We start from the raw sequence: 15,262 nt of genomic DNA, 5'->3' as shown, positions 1-15,262 counted from the left end.
CATTTCTGTAAAAAGCTTAGACAAAATATAATTGAAACTGTGATTTCTGATCCGTGACTTATGTAACTTAAGGAAGGTGACTACTGAAACTGCTGCTGCCACACCTAATGGATTATACTATATATGTATGATGCACTTTATTATACACACAGACATAAGAACTATTAACACAATGGAAGTGTAGTGTTATGGTTGTGCAGTCGTGGACTGATATAGTTTGGACTATGTAATGCCTTTTTTGTTCCACACGACTGATCGCAATTCAGTGGAAGTACACTAATGTCCTTGCTCTATATGTATTGCTGCTGCTATTGCTCCATCAAGCTTTTGTTTGTGGCTCATTGAAGTTCGCCTGTTTGCTTCTTCTTCATAAGTGAAATTATATTGTGTGCTGCTGACAACCTGCTGACAGCTTTTATACGCACTTAATGGTAAGATTACATCATTTTGCTGCATGCTCTGACACAGATTGTTACAGCTGTGGTATGGACTATAAAGCAGTGATGACATTTTCTATATCTGCTCATACAAAGTAGCAACATTTGCTAAATGGTGTCAGTCTTTTTATTCCGAAGACAAAAACATACATTTGCTTGATTTTTATTAAGTAATGGCCTCAGAAATCTGAATATAAAGATAGTCTTTCGATGGAGTGTTCTATTTCGTTTATATTATGTAATAATAATCATGCTGACTTTTACAGAGAATATAGAACCCACCATTTACTACTGTCCATTAAATTGAATACCATCAACCAGCTAATGCCAACTATTTTGGGGAAGCCTAGCATGTTTTTAACATGCTGGATGAAACCCATGCAAACACTAGGAGGATACTTGTTGCAAAAAGTATTCTTGGATGCATTGATTTTGGTACACAGGGCTGGTCAGTGGCGTAGCAATAGGGGGGCCCCGAGGGGCCCACCCTCAACCACAGTATTAGCTCTTTATTGGTTCTGTGCTGATAATATTCACTTCTATAGATGCTTTGAATAATAGTGATCATTAACAAATTGTTTCCCATCCCCTACTTGCACCTCTGACACTGTGGTTGTCCTTGTTTGGTTTTGGTGCACCGAATCAATTGTTATCTATAGCATGCTTGGGGGGCACCAATGTAAAACTTGCACCGGGGCCCACAGCTTCTTAGCTACGCCACTGTCTAGACTCTGTTGCCTGAAGCAAACTTGTGAGGATGCATGAACACCTGCATAAGGAACGAGGGAGGGACACACTAGGTGATGGAAGTGAACCGCCTTTCTATCATCAGACACCTGTAGGCAAATGCCTACAGTGCCTTATGATAAATCCAGCCCTGCAATTATAACATACTGGTGTAAAAGCAAGATATGATACATAATGCATGCAGCTGTCCAGTACTGCTTGCGAGTGAACATACAACAGAACTGTGAACAAGAAACATAGTATATGCATCTGGGTATACATTAGACAAGTCTTCCACAATAATCTGCAGTACAATTAACAGCAAATGGTGCCACCTGGTTAACCTAGGATATGTGGCTCAGTCATTTGGTAAAAAAGTGAAAGCAAAGGGGGCCCAGGGCCCACCAGGATCATACACCCAGGGCTCCCATACATATGTTTCAGGACTGAGGCCAACAGAATATAATAATATAGACCCACCAATATGCAAATTGAGCTTACAGAAACATATGGAAAAAGGAACTTAAAAAGAAAAGCAGGAAGAAGGAGAGGATAATAAAAAGAGAGGAAAAGAGAGAAAGAGAAGAGAGATGGGGTCCCTGGACCATCCCTATTCGAAAGAAAACAATGCAGGGAATTCCCATGTGTAGTGTAAGTGAACGCAATAGGGAGCAGGGTATTGCAGCATACGGAGGTAGATGACCCCACAAATTGTCTTGCACTCATCTGACTACAAGATAAAGAACTTTTGGGGGTATACAGTACAGGTAGTCCCCGACTTACGAACGCCAGACTTACAAATGACCCGCCGATACGAATGGCATGGATTCTGTATTTCCATGGGAACGAGTCAAAAAAAATTTCAAATTGGACTTTTTTGTTGTTGAGAAAATCAATTTTTTTAAAATCTAAGAAAAAATTGCTTTTAAACTTGTATAAGCAGAGGCTTTCTCCAGCTCCTTGCAGCCGACTGTCCCATGCTGACAGCTCCGCTCTCCGCCGCTGGCCCGACATTATACATCGTGGGCAACGTGGCCATGATTGACAGTGGCGCTTCATGCAGGCGCAGTAGGGGAGACCTCAAGGTCGTCTTCTGCACCGGGCTGGTGGCGGAGAGCGGAGCTGTCAGCGTGTGACAGTCGGCTGCAAGGGGCTGGAGAAAGCCCCAGGTAAGTAAAGCAGATTTTGTTGGTTTTGGCTGATGATTCCTTTAAATAGACACTGTAACATCAAAAAGTTCCCCTGGGGGGTACTCACCTCGGGAGGGGGAAGCCTCAGGGTCCCAATGAGGCTTCCCACGCCGTCCTCTGTCCCACGGGGGTCTCACTGCAGCCCTCCGAACAGCGGCCCGACATCCGTCAGCTTGTTCAATATTTACCTTTCCAGGCTCCAGCGGGGGCACTGTTGCGGCTTTCGGCTCCAAAGTAGACGGAAATACCCGATCTCACTCGGGTCCGCTGTACTGCGCAGGCGCCGGAGACTTGCGCCTGTGCAGTAGAGCAGAACCGATGGTGATCGGGTATTTCCGCTTAAATCGGAGCCGAGAGCCGCCACAGCTCCTGCTTGCAGCGAGACCCCCGAGGGACAGAGGACGGCGTGGGAAGCCTCATTAGGACCCTGAGGCTTCCCCCTCCCAAGGCGAGTACCCCTCAGGGGAATTTTTTGATGTTACAGGTTTTCTTTAAGAACAGATTCAGGTTAAGAATGAACCTACAGTCTTTATCTCGTTCGTTAACCGGGGACTACCTGTATATAAATGCAATGGTTATTGTAATTTTATGCTGACCATAGGGGTGCACCTTGATCTTTGTATTTTACTTGTAGATGTGCTCCTAAAAGAGGAAGTGGTGTAACTATGCATTGAGAAAATGCATGCACGCAGGTGATGATTGTCCTGTGGAAACCCATACTTATATACATAACCACATCAGTTTTATTTCATTTGTGCCAGTAAATACTAGTGTGACATTACAGGAAAATGCTTTCAGAAAAACTAATATGCACTTGAGAATGTTATACAGGCAACATGACTGTTGTACTGTGAAAACCATGTTATTACTTACAATGATCAGCTTTGTGTCATTTGTGTTGCAAAAAAAAAAAATTGTGTGACACTTGTCAAAGTCAAATGTGCAACAAGGGTTTGCTTCATCACAGAGATTCAGTATGGAACCATTAATTTTAGGTACAACAGCAACTGCTATTTTCATCATAAACTACAAGTAGTACTATAAAAGTAAGGAATATATTAGCAGAACAGAAAAAGAACTCAGATCAGTTATTTATTTATTTTCTTTTAAATATGAGCCTCAAAGATGCTTGATTAACAACCTCAGTACTAGGGATGATAAATGGGGTGCAACTATATCCATTTATGCAAATGTACATTTTTATGCAAATATATGCAGCTTGAAAATGGACCAATCAATTTAAACCTGGGTGGAACTAGATTGGTCCATTTTCAAGCTGCATATATTTGCATAAAAATGACATACATTTTCATAAACTTGGAAATATGTGCATCCTAATGATCATCTCTACTCAGTACAAAGCTGCACAGCCCATTTAAGGACAAGAGTAATTGTTTTTACAATTCTCACCCTGTTATCATCACTGTGATTGCCTGCTAAGTATTACATGGTCAGAAGCCAATAAAACTGGCTCCTGATTGGTACATACAACTTACCTGTCATTAGACAGCTTAGTTAGCCATGGTGCAATGTGAAATCTCAACTAGGGTCCATGAAGCCAGTGTAGTTAAATCTATGCTGTGCAAAGATTAAACATCCATAAACACAGTGTAGACTAACAACATAGTCCTGAATTGGTGAAATAAATGACATACTTCCAGAAAACAGGACAGAAAAGACTAGATATCCAGTAATTATGTAAACTAATGCAGGGCCGGTTCTAGAATTTTTTGCGCTGCCTGAGGCAAATTTGTGAAGATCTCCCCCCCCCCCCCCCGACTTGGAATGATTGCACAGCACCCGACTATTTGCCCTGCACATTATAGCTGCGGTGAGACCCCTAAAAACACCCTCAGTATAGGTAGGTAGCCAGGTATAGGTGCCCCTACTATTGCTAGCTAGGTACAGTTGCCCAGTATAGGTTGGCCAGGCACTCTCTTTACTTCCTGTTTCTGCCTGGTGCTGTCTCCAGACTTCTGCCGCCTCACTTGGCATCATGGGTGGACCGGGCCTGGACTAATGAACAGAGTCACACCATAGAAATAGTATTGTGAACTACACCAGTAACTATAAGTGCTTAATTGAAACTTGAAAACAAATGAGTTGCAACAGGAGAACACAAATGGCACCATATAATGGCTTTGACAATTGCTTGCCCTATTTAATCACTTCACATCTAGACTTTGTTTCCCCTTTTTGGGTCAGAGCAGTTTTGATGTTTTAGCTATGTCCCTGTGTAATCAGCAATAACTTTATCCCAACTTAGGACACCTAAATGATACTGTATATCTCTTTTTTCTTCAGTGTTACTGCATGGAGGGGACAGTGATGTCCGGTTGAACAAGGACAGGTGAGCGATACTTATCGAGTAATGCTCCATGCTGCTTGATCTTTGAATGTGGGGGAAGGGTGAAGGGCGGGGGTGAAGGGCAGTGGGTAGGGTGATCCCCATGAAGAAGTTTCCTAATTAGTGTAGTTGTGAAGGGGGAGGGGGAGGGGGGGGGGGGTGAGCACAGATGCGTGCTTCCATAAGCAGCATCAGTATATCTACGTCCTGGAGGCTTCAGACACGGGGGACGAGGTAAACCACCACTTTCATTTCATTTTAGTGATTTTAACTAAGTGATATCTACCTCTGGCTCTTTCCCCTTGTGTGCATTAGCCCTCCCTGTGGAGGGACGTTGGTTCCTTGTGGCTCTGCTCTGTGGCCATACCCAGCACGCCATCTTGGGATGCCCAAGTCGATGTGGTTGATTGCCAACCTATTGCAATCCACCTTTGTGAGTACCACCTTTCTGTTTTTTATTTCCATATAAGGTGACATATTGCACTACTGGGCATTCCTTTGTCTCTGTGCTTTGTTTTCAAGGTGTAAAGTCACCTCAACCCTCTTACATTCCTGCTTGTGGGGGTGGCCATGCCCTTCAGCCAACCATCAGGAAGAGCATATGCTAATTCCAAAACCCTGTATTTTCAGAATTAGTAGAGTCAGGATCTGCGGCCGCAACCCAAGGTGTTATAGTAGATAAGTAAGTGTCATTTCCTATAAAACTGTAATGGAAAGTGACTTTTTTTTAAGTTCAGGATCTCTTCTAAAAAGCACATTCACTTGCTGATGTCACAATACTAGTTTAAGTGGTTTAAGATGGTCATAACAGTCGTAACCATGACTACATCCTCTGTTTTAATCATGTTCTGTGACTACTTATTAATGGCCTGTATTGCAGTTTTTCTGTGCATTTTCTGCACAGGAAAACTGCAACCAATGTTAAAGTGGTTTAAAACTCTGACAAAATATTCAACAAAAATGTGTTTTCCTACTTTTTATAACCCATACAATTATCATATTTGCTTGTGTGCATAAGTAGTATAATTCATTTATAAATTATAACTTCCCAAAGTTCAGTTTATTTACTTTGAAAGCTGCTAGTGCATTTTATTCATAACTGTTGTAATTCTGTTTTAAATGTAGCCATCAGTGATTTCTGACCTGTGTTTCACTCCAGGACTCATTAGCATAAGTTTCTGCACAGCCAGAGAATGTTTACTTAATTGTCTCAAGTAAAGAATGTATACAGAAGATAAGCTAATCACCAGTTCGGATGCGGCAGCCCCTGCAGGAGAAAAAGTCAGTCCTGTGATATAACCCTTTAAATGCGGTTTTACTAAAAAAACAACAACATTGTGTTAGTATATTATATGCTGTAAATAATCTTTTACAGCAAAGAAGAAATACTGGGTTATATTCCACTTTAATCAATGGGCCTGTTCACACTTGAATGCATTTTGTACCATGTTGTATCATTTTGTACATGCAGAAAAACAATTGACAGCAATGCAAAGCTGTCAACTCATGTAGAAAAACTAACGTACGGAAAAAACTGAGTGGAAACAGGCTCTAAGAGAAAAGAGCTGTAAGCCTGCAGGTTTAAAGCAGGAAGGTCAGACATACTATGACAGGAAAAAAAACACATATAGAAGTAGATAAATCGGTAAGGTAAATAGATCTACTTAAATAACAGATTTATTGTACTGTCTACGTTTTGATTTCAGTGAATTCTATATAGTAAATGAAGAGAATTTTGTTCCTGGCAGTCTCCATTTCTTTTTCCTACAGTCTGAGGCTAAATCCCTGATGTCATTTCTTCCCTTAGTTCTCCTCCAATATGCTGTGTCATCGTGGCTTGCATTCTAACCATGTGTAAGCACAAGCATCAGATTTCAGCTAAGCCTGTCACTGCAGTGTGCTCAGCCCAATCAGAGAGGAGCAGGAATGTGGGAGGGGAGATGACCAACTTCCCTCTCTCTCTGCCTTCAGCGACAGCAAGAGAACAGAGCCTGGGTAACTGGGATAAGATAATTACAGCAGAGACATTCCCGAATAGATTGGAGAGCTTGTACTGCAGGGTGAGATTTCTGGCAGCATTAAAAACACAATGCAGTGTTTAAATAGAATTTGATTTTGTGGCTGACAATCCATCTTTAAGAACTCAGGCAAGGGACAGTTCCAAAGCTCCACAAACTGGAGCAAACAAAAGGCGGAGATATGAACACTGACTTTATACAGAGGCCTCTGACAAACACTGAAAACAGGTATAGGTGTGCATTGTATACTCCGCAAGAGCCAGGATAGTCTGCAGTGAATTAACCTCCTAACTGACCTGTGAAGACCTTGGCACTTGGTTAAACACTTGGTTAAATATTGCATGTCTTAGTAGATTTCAGGGGATGGTATTTGGAAGCATTGGAGGTACCAGTACTCACCATAAAGCCAGTTTAATTGCATCATTCTAGAGTAGTTACAACGATTCTCTTGACTGCTAAAACTGTTACCAAAATAGCAGCAACTGCAAACGTTAGAATTTAGGAAAATATACTTAATATTGCAGGGGATGCTTTACCTAAGAGCAGAAGCACTGCCTACACAGGTAGACCATCAAAACAACTAGCACTCAGACTGGCCACCATACCATTGATGTTGGATATATTACCTGGTGCAGAAAACTTTAAACAAACTAGTTGTTTTAATAGGACTTTAAGTGAACCTGAACTGAGTAAAACGATTTAAAATAAACACATTATGTACCTGCTAATTATTATTACATACATACCTCGCTTTCTTCTCAGAAGCTTGTCATTTTCCTCTAACAATGATTCCTTCCATTTCTGAATAGATCTAGTCAGACTTGTGCCTCTGAAAGCTTAAAGAGAACCCGAGGTGGGAATTACTAATACTATTGGGGCACAGAGGCTGGTTTGCGCACACTAAGACCAGCCCTTGTTGCCCCATCGTATGCCTCCATGTCCCCCCTGCTCGCCGCTATACCCCCCGCAGTGCTGGCGACACGCAGCATGTCGCCAGCACAATGTTTACCTTAGCGCTGTCTGTCAGCGCCGCTCCCCCGCCTCCTCCGCATCGGCACACCCGCCCGTGTCCCTTCCCTCCCGCTGATAGGAGGGAAGTGACGCGGGCGGGTAGCGGCGATGCGGAGGAGGCGGGGGAGCGGCGCTGACTGACAGCGCTTAGGTAAACATTGTGCTGGCGACGCGCTGCGTGTCGCCAGCACTGCGGGGTCTATAGCGGCGAGCAGGGGGGATATGAAGGCATACGATGGGGCAACAGAGGCTGGTCTTAGTGTGCGCAACCAGCCTCTGTGCCCCAATAGTATTAGTAATTCCCACCTCGGGTTCTCTTTAACGCCTTAGGGCCATTTTTCACTATATCAGTTGCTGTCAGTTTTAACTGAAAGGACAATTAATGTGCAAAGTAATGTGAATGTTTCCCTATGGCTCAAGTGATATTACTGGTTAAGGGATTCTGACCCAGAAACTGTAACGGGGTTATAATCATTTTAAAAATGGAGGCGGAAGAATTCCATCGATCAAGGTGGACAAGGAGGACACGGGAGAGGAGAAAGAGATACGTGGGAAGTAATTATGACGTGCGTTTGTTTATTTTGACTTTTATTTTTCAGTTCAGGCTTGCTTTAAGATCTTTCTAGACAGTCTTACCATTCTTTGACCGCAGGCTTCTAGGCTTAAAATAAGAGAATGGAACAGCAGTCTTTAGCAGCACAAGCTTTAAACATTTACTTTTGTTTATCCACCAAACACAGAGCTCTCTGCGCTTTCCCAGAAAAGTCTGATTCCAAACTGGGATAATCAGCCCTTTATTTCCCAGGTTATCACACCTTTCAGGGAGAACATCAAATCTCTTTACTCATCTGAGCACCTGTCTCAATAAGAACCCAAAATTATATAGCAGATAATGGCCTCAATTCACTATGCTTATCTCCTGTCTTTAATAATGCTTCTAGAGTTGTTACCATGGTGATAAGGCATGTAGTATTCAGGAAACGTTTATCTTCAGGCAAGCCTAAAGTTAACTCTTCTGTCTTTAAGTTAACTCTCCAATCCTTAAAATAACTCCAGAGTTAAAGACAGGCTGCTAATTAACTGCGTGTGAAAATAACTACAGAGGAGGTAAATTAACTACAGAGGAGGTAAATTAACTACAAAGGAGGTAACTTAAGGAATAAAGAGATAAGATAACTCTCTCACTGTGTGGAGGTAAGTTTTCTCTTGCCTTAGGGCCCGTTCACACTGCACGCGTTTCCAGCCGCGTTTTGGAAACGCGTGCAGGTGGCCGATACGCACGACATCAGACATTGCATAGAGTGCAATGTCTGATGTTCACACTGCATGCGTTCCGGACCTGTGCGGTCCGGGAACGCATGCTGCACACAGATTTTGCTAAAACGCGTGGCTGTCCCGTTCACTTTTCAGTGATGGGATCAGCCACGCAACGCACACAAACGCGGATGGCCATGCGTTCGTACGCGTTGCGGTCCGCACGCGTTCCGCACGCATGGCCATCCGCATTTGTGATCTGAACGGGCCCTAATTATCTCCAGCATGATCTTAGTGAATTGAGGCCAATGGCCTCAATTTACTAAGCTTATCTCCTGTCTTTAATAACATTTCTATAGTTATCACCATGGTGACGAGGCATGTAGTATTCAGGAAACATTTTACCTCAGGCAAACCTAAAGTTAACTCTTCTGTCTTTAAGTTAACTCTTCAATCCTTAAAATAACTCCAGAATTCTAGACAGACTGTTAATTAACTGCATGTGAAAATAACTACAGAGGAGGTAACTTAACTACAGAGGAGGTAACTTAACTACAGAGGAGGTAATTTAACTACAGAGGAGGTAACTTAAGGAATGAAGAGATAAGATAACTCTCTCACTGTGCAGTGACAAGTTTACTCTTGCCTTATTATCTCCAGCATGATCTTAGTGAATTGAGGCCAATGGCAGTGCAGATGAGAGAAATCTGGGACACAGAGAGAAACCCTCAATCACTTTCTTAGGCTCTCTCCCCCTGCAACTGCCACAATACACTACACATGGAGACCTCACATGAGTACAATCAATCTCTATAGCATCATAGGTGATGTGAGAAGAAATTATTTCTACTCAGAGGGCAAGTAGATCCTTTGACAGTTGGTTAAAGTGAGCCCACCTTAATAGAATGCACATGGCTCCAGTCATGGGCGTAGGGCCCGAGGTCGCAGCGGTCGCCATGGCGACTGGGCCCGCCTCCTAATGGGGCCCGGGGGCGTGTGCAGGAGCGGCCTCCCTGCCTGTGCACGTGTGCTTGCAATGGCCGTCAGGCACTTACTACATTGCAGCACCGCAGACAAGTGATTGCTGTCTGGTCTCCTCCTCCCCAATCTCCTCTGTCCCCTCTCGCTTTCTCCCCCTCCTCTCCTACTTGTCTCCTGTAGCTGGGCGGCTGCTGTAGTGACGAGAGTCACTCCTGTCATTCTGCACCGCCCCCTCTAGTTGGCTGCTCAGTGATGTCATCTCTGGCTGTCCTGGCTCCTCCCAATCATCTTCCAGTGAGTGAGCTGCAGAGCGAGCCAGCCAGAACCCAGAGTGCATGCTGTCCACGTGTCTGCTGCCTGCCAGTAAGTGCCTGCCATAGACTAGTGTACTTTACAGCTAAATAGAACAGAGGTTTTACAGTGGAAGCCATCAGTAAAAGCAAGGAGTTCTGATTCAAAACTCCTAGCTAAATACAGGTGAAAGGGAAAACTTTGAGTGCAGCTGCCCAGAAATCATTAAGTAAAAACGGGGGAATATATATATATTTATATATATATTATGTAGTCCTCATGCCCACTGTTCTCCTCTGCCCCCCCCCCCCCCTCCTTTACTGTGCAAATGCCCCCTGCAGCCACTTCCTGGTCGGCCCAGTCAGTCATTATTTATTGCTGCACAGGTGCTGCTCACATTCTTGATGATGTGCCTTTGAGCGCTCTGCACATGCACACTAATGCCCGACTCGTCCGACCACTAAGTGGCTGCTGGGGGCATTTGCACAATAAAGGAGGGGAATGGAGGATAATGGGGGGAGTGGTGGTGGGCATGAGGAATACATCATATTTATGCCTGCTCACCCTGTTTTTATTTTTTAATTCAGCTCTGGTATCCTTTAAATAAAATAAAATGTGACTCTGGGCAAATGTTATCAGAGCATCTCCCCTCACCCCAAATTGCGGTGTTGTGTGCTGCTGCCCATTTCCCCACCCTTTAAATTAGTGGTAACAGAGGCCACCAGCACCCCCCTCTCCTTCAAAGTGCACACAGCTTAGCATTCTCTCCTGTCCAGCAGGCGCACTACCTCCTCCTTCCTTCAGCGTCCCTCTGTCTCAAACTATATGGCGTCCCTATCCCTGTGACTGATCAAGAAGTTACATACATGCCACTTGGTCACAGAAACACTGCAGGGATGAAGATGGAAGGACACTAAAGAAAGAAAGTGGAAGCGCGCCCGCTTGACAGGTGAGTGAGAATGCTAATCTGTGTGTACTCCGAAACAAAACGGTGGTGGGTTTGCCAAACTAGGTGGCAAGGGAATTTGTCACCGGGGTGGGGGGGGCCATGTCTAAGTTCTGCATCGGGGCCCACTGATCTGAAGCTACGCCACTGGCTCCAGTGCCCCTATTTACAGAAGTGCTATTTGCCTGACATATATCTCATAATCCTAATGCTATAGCCCCTATACATCTTCACTTTGTATGCAGCTAAAGAAAATATTATACAGAATGTCAAATCAATAACAGTAATGCTAGTGATTTTGAGAATTTATTGCGCAAGTAATTGCTTTAGGATGGCCTTTCTGTCAGTAGTGGACTTTTCTTTATAAGCCGGAGTTTATACAGCCATAATACCTGATTTCAATGCAGCGTCCGGCAATTTACTTCCCCGCGCCTGGATATCTGCCGAATGGTTATAGGATGCGCGGCTTGGCGGCTGCCCAGTAATGTTTATGCTGAGAACGGGCATTGTTATCGTAATGTTGCTTAGATATATTACCGATCTGCAGAAGAAATAATTCAGTGCCGGTGTCATTCCATTCTGTTCTGTGTAAAAAATATCATACTGACGATTTGATATGATAACCGCAGCACGGAAAGCCTTCATATTCTGATTTTATGTACACAGTGTGTTATTACAGACAGCTACATCTCTCCTACTGTTCAGGCTGTTACAGCCCAGACTTCAAAGCTCTTTTCTTCTCTTATTTCTTTAGGGCTATTGCCAGGAGCTGCACGGTGCAGTTTTAGCTAGCAGTTAAATTGGAGCACCTAAGGAAACTGCACATAATGGATTGAGAGCACTCATGGTAGAACTTGAGGTTCCTGTTTTCAGATGACTGTTTTATATTCATCACCACTGTGCTAGAGGAATTCAACAAAGCATAATATATCCAGTCCTACTGGAATTGGATTTCCTGTGTCATGCTGACATGGAGTAAAGGTAACCTTGGATATGTATATCATTCTGTGTATCTCTGCTCTGTATCTTAATTACACTGGTCTTTGTAATAAATCCTTCTCCTGAGATATGTACCAAATCTGATGTTTTCAGTTTATGACTGAGCGGATTACTTTAGCTTTCTCAAGCTCAGTTCAAGGTACAAGTTTTTTTTTTCCTGCATGGCAAGGACTGAGCCTAGTGTGATTGCAGAGCACAGATGTTCCTCTTAGAGGAAAACAAATTATCACATGGAATAATGTCTTGCAGCATTAGTATTTATAACCCATTTAAAGCTGCCAGCGCAAACTATTTCATCAGGGAGACATTTGTCTGGCCTGGTATTCCCTACTTACTTCACTACTGAATAAATAATGCTCAGGTTTTAATGTGCATTCACAGTGTGTGTTCAGTCTGATTTGCATCCATCATTTAGGGGGAAAGATAGCTATTTTCTCAAATGCCGTTTCCCAAGCCCTCTGTTATCCTGGCGGCTAGACTGCCACTTGACAGCCTTGATCACTGCCTTCCCAGTGATTGGACTGTCACCCTGATTACTGGAGAACATTCAAAAGTAAGTCACTCAACTCCAAATTGCTATAATAGTAGAGTAGAGTCAGCTATATTTAGGCAATAGCTAAGTAAGGGATAGGAATAGGGTTAGGGTCAGTGTGGCTAAACAGAGAAAATATATGAATACTGATGCCCCGGTGTTGGGAGCTAACCAGTTGTTGTTGCAGTCTATCAGGCAGTTTGACTTACAAATGTTGATGGCAGCTTATGTTCCTGTCCAAAGGTGTAACTACTGGGGAAGCAGACCCTTGCAGGAGGGTGGAATGGCCCAACTGCTCATCCTATCTTCCTCTGATACAACCCATCCCCATCCACTGGTTATGGGTGAAAGCAGTCATGGTGACTGCATTGGTATGGGAGGGGATCATGGTGGCCATAATTTCTTATATGACCCCTGGGAGAGGGCCTCTAGTCTGTGAGGGACACCCTAGAATAGGGTATGTAGCCACCTCAATGCACGACATGCGATGTGACCGATAATGTGATTACATATCTTGGCCATGAGATATAATCACATTAATGAGCTATAACTCCCCCCGACATGCATTGCGGTGGTCAGGGATGTCCGACATCACTGCAAGTACTTCAACCTGTGGTACAGAGACAGAGACCATTGACTCTTGCATATACATGTGGGGCTAAGGAGCAGTCCCCTATAGGTAAGTGAATGCCCCCCAAAGCCCATACTATTTATGAACCTCCCTTAAGGAGAGGTTTGTTTCATAGATTTGCTGAACTTAGGAGCACCCAACTGCTCAGTTTCCACATCACGCTGCTGCCTCATATCATGGTTATAAATATAGGACCCTCCTTCAGTTGCTGAATTAGCAATCTGTTGATGCTGCAGTGGTACTATATGTGCTTCTTTCTAGTAGCATTCAATCACAAACTGTTCTCTTCCCCATCTAACAAATCTGCCACTTTGTGACTGTCTTTGGAGAGCAGGTTGTGGCACTTGTACTTTGTAATTATTATACTGTATATATAGTGCTTGGGGATGGTGGTGGTAGGGGTCATTTTTTTCAAATTTCTTTTCATTAAAGTATTTTCAGATAACATATACCAAACATTGAGTATAACATCCAATCTTGGCATTGGTATAGGCATGAAGCAATATATTACATTGTCAGAAGCATGACATGAAGAAATCATGCCGGTGCCAGGCAGACCCGATGCAACCGGGTAGAGGGTATTTTTAAATTCACACTGGGTCCTGTAGCTCTGTAGCAATGTCCCTGCCCACACATTCAAACAGTGACTAAATCAATACAACATTTGAATGATTTATTTGATTCTGATCTTGCAGTGTAGAGTCAGTGATTTCCTTAAAACTAGTTCTTTGGAATTATTACCATAACAATGTCACATTTTGGAATTCCTTGCAAGACTTGAATTGAGATAGATGCCAACCTTGGTCATTGATCATAAAAAAAGCTGAGTGAACAGGCAGCTAGCCAGGTCTTTTATGGTGTGTTGATATTAGATTAATGGTGCTTAATGCATTTCGGTAAAATTATAACAGTGTTCTGTTTTTTTTAATTACTTTTATTAGTTTAGAGAAGTCTAGCGGAGGACGGACACATGAATATGTCCAACTGATGCCACTAGTATTCCTGATACACATCACATCTGTAAGAATATCTCTTGGTTTATGAGCTATCAGAGGTGTAAAATAGGCAGTTATCATCATTATTATTACTATCCCATTTTACACTAACGTTATTTATTTATTCTGGGCACTGCACTGCACTGAAGCCTATATATGCATATCTTTCTAAGCCTTCCTATTATCGTCTAACAACTGAGGGTATTTTACATTTTTGGCATGCTAGGCCAGCCAGTAATACATATTCATCAGCTATCTAGCTAAACTAAAATACATCACATTTACTGGGCATTTTTCCAGCCATATCTATCAATATCATTTCCATTGTCAAAAGTTTTTGACCCGCAAGGACAGCTTCTACCCACAACTTGTTTCATTCCCATCTGAATAAAAGGGGACAGCTGCCTTATACTGTGCTGCTGTTACCACAGCAACCATATTGTCAATTTCATGCTGTTATGCTACATAAAGCTATAAGGGCAAAGAAAATGTATGCTCTGTTTAGGACACTAATGCTTCATTAAAAGGGGAACTGCAGTGAAAATAATATAATGAAAAAAAGTGCTTAATTTTTACAATTATTATTTATAAATGATTTGGTCAGTTTTTGCACATTGTAAAAATCTTTCTTCTCCCTGATTTCCATTCTGACATTTATTACAAAGCGACATTTTTACTGCTGTAAGGTAATGTATGTGGAATGAGATGCTGCTTTTTTGACCGTTGGAAACAGCTGTTATTTACAAGGCTCCCACAGTGTGATGTCAGTTCTTAGGTGCTGACCTCACGCTGTGGGAGGGTTTTCACCACTATATCAGCCATACAGAGCCCCTTGATGATCCATTTGAGAAAAGGTAAAGATTTCTTGGAGGAAAGTGTGGGAGAGGGGTATCAGTCACTGATT

At 42.9% G+C, this 15,262-nt stretch overlaps 1 long non-coding RNA gene across 1 annotated transcript in view; it reads left to right on the top strand.

Moving 5' to 3' along the window:
* LOC137528430 (uncharacterized) overlaps positions 1–12,259 on the top strand; it is a 66,590-nt gene extending 54,331 nt beyond the window's left edge. The window contains exons 3-4 of the long non-coding RNA XR_011023393.1: positions 4,658–4,703; positions 11,956–12,259. This is a non-coding gene — a long non-coding RNA (uncharacterized lncRNA). The remainder of the gene's footprint in view (positions 1–4,657; positions 4,704–11,955) is intronic.
* Positions 12,260–15,262: the final 3,003 nt, after the last annotated feature.

Source organism: Hyperolius riggenbachi, chromosome 8 (genome assembly GCF_040937935.1).
Source record: "Hyperolius riggenbachi isolate aHypRig1 chromosome 8, aHypRig1.pri, whole genome shotgun sequence".
Classification (NCBI taxonomy): Eukaryota; Metazoa; Chordata; class Amphibia; order Anura; family Hyperoliidae; genus Hyperolius; species Hyperolius riggenbachi.
This window is presented reverse-complemented; position numbering and strand designations above follow the sequence as displayed.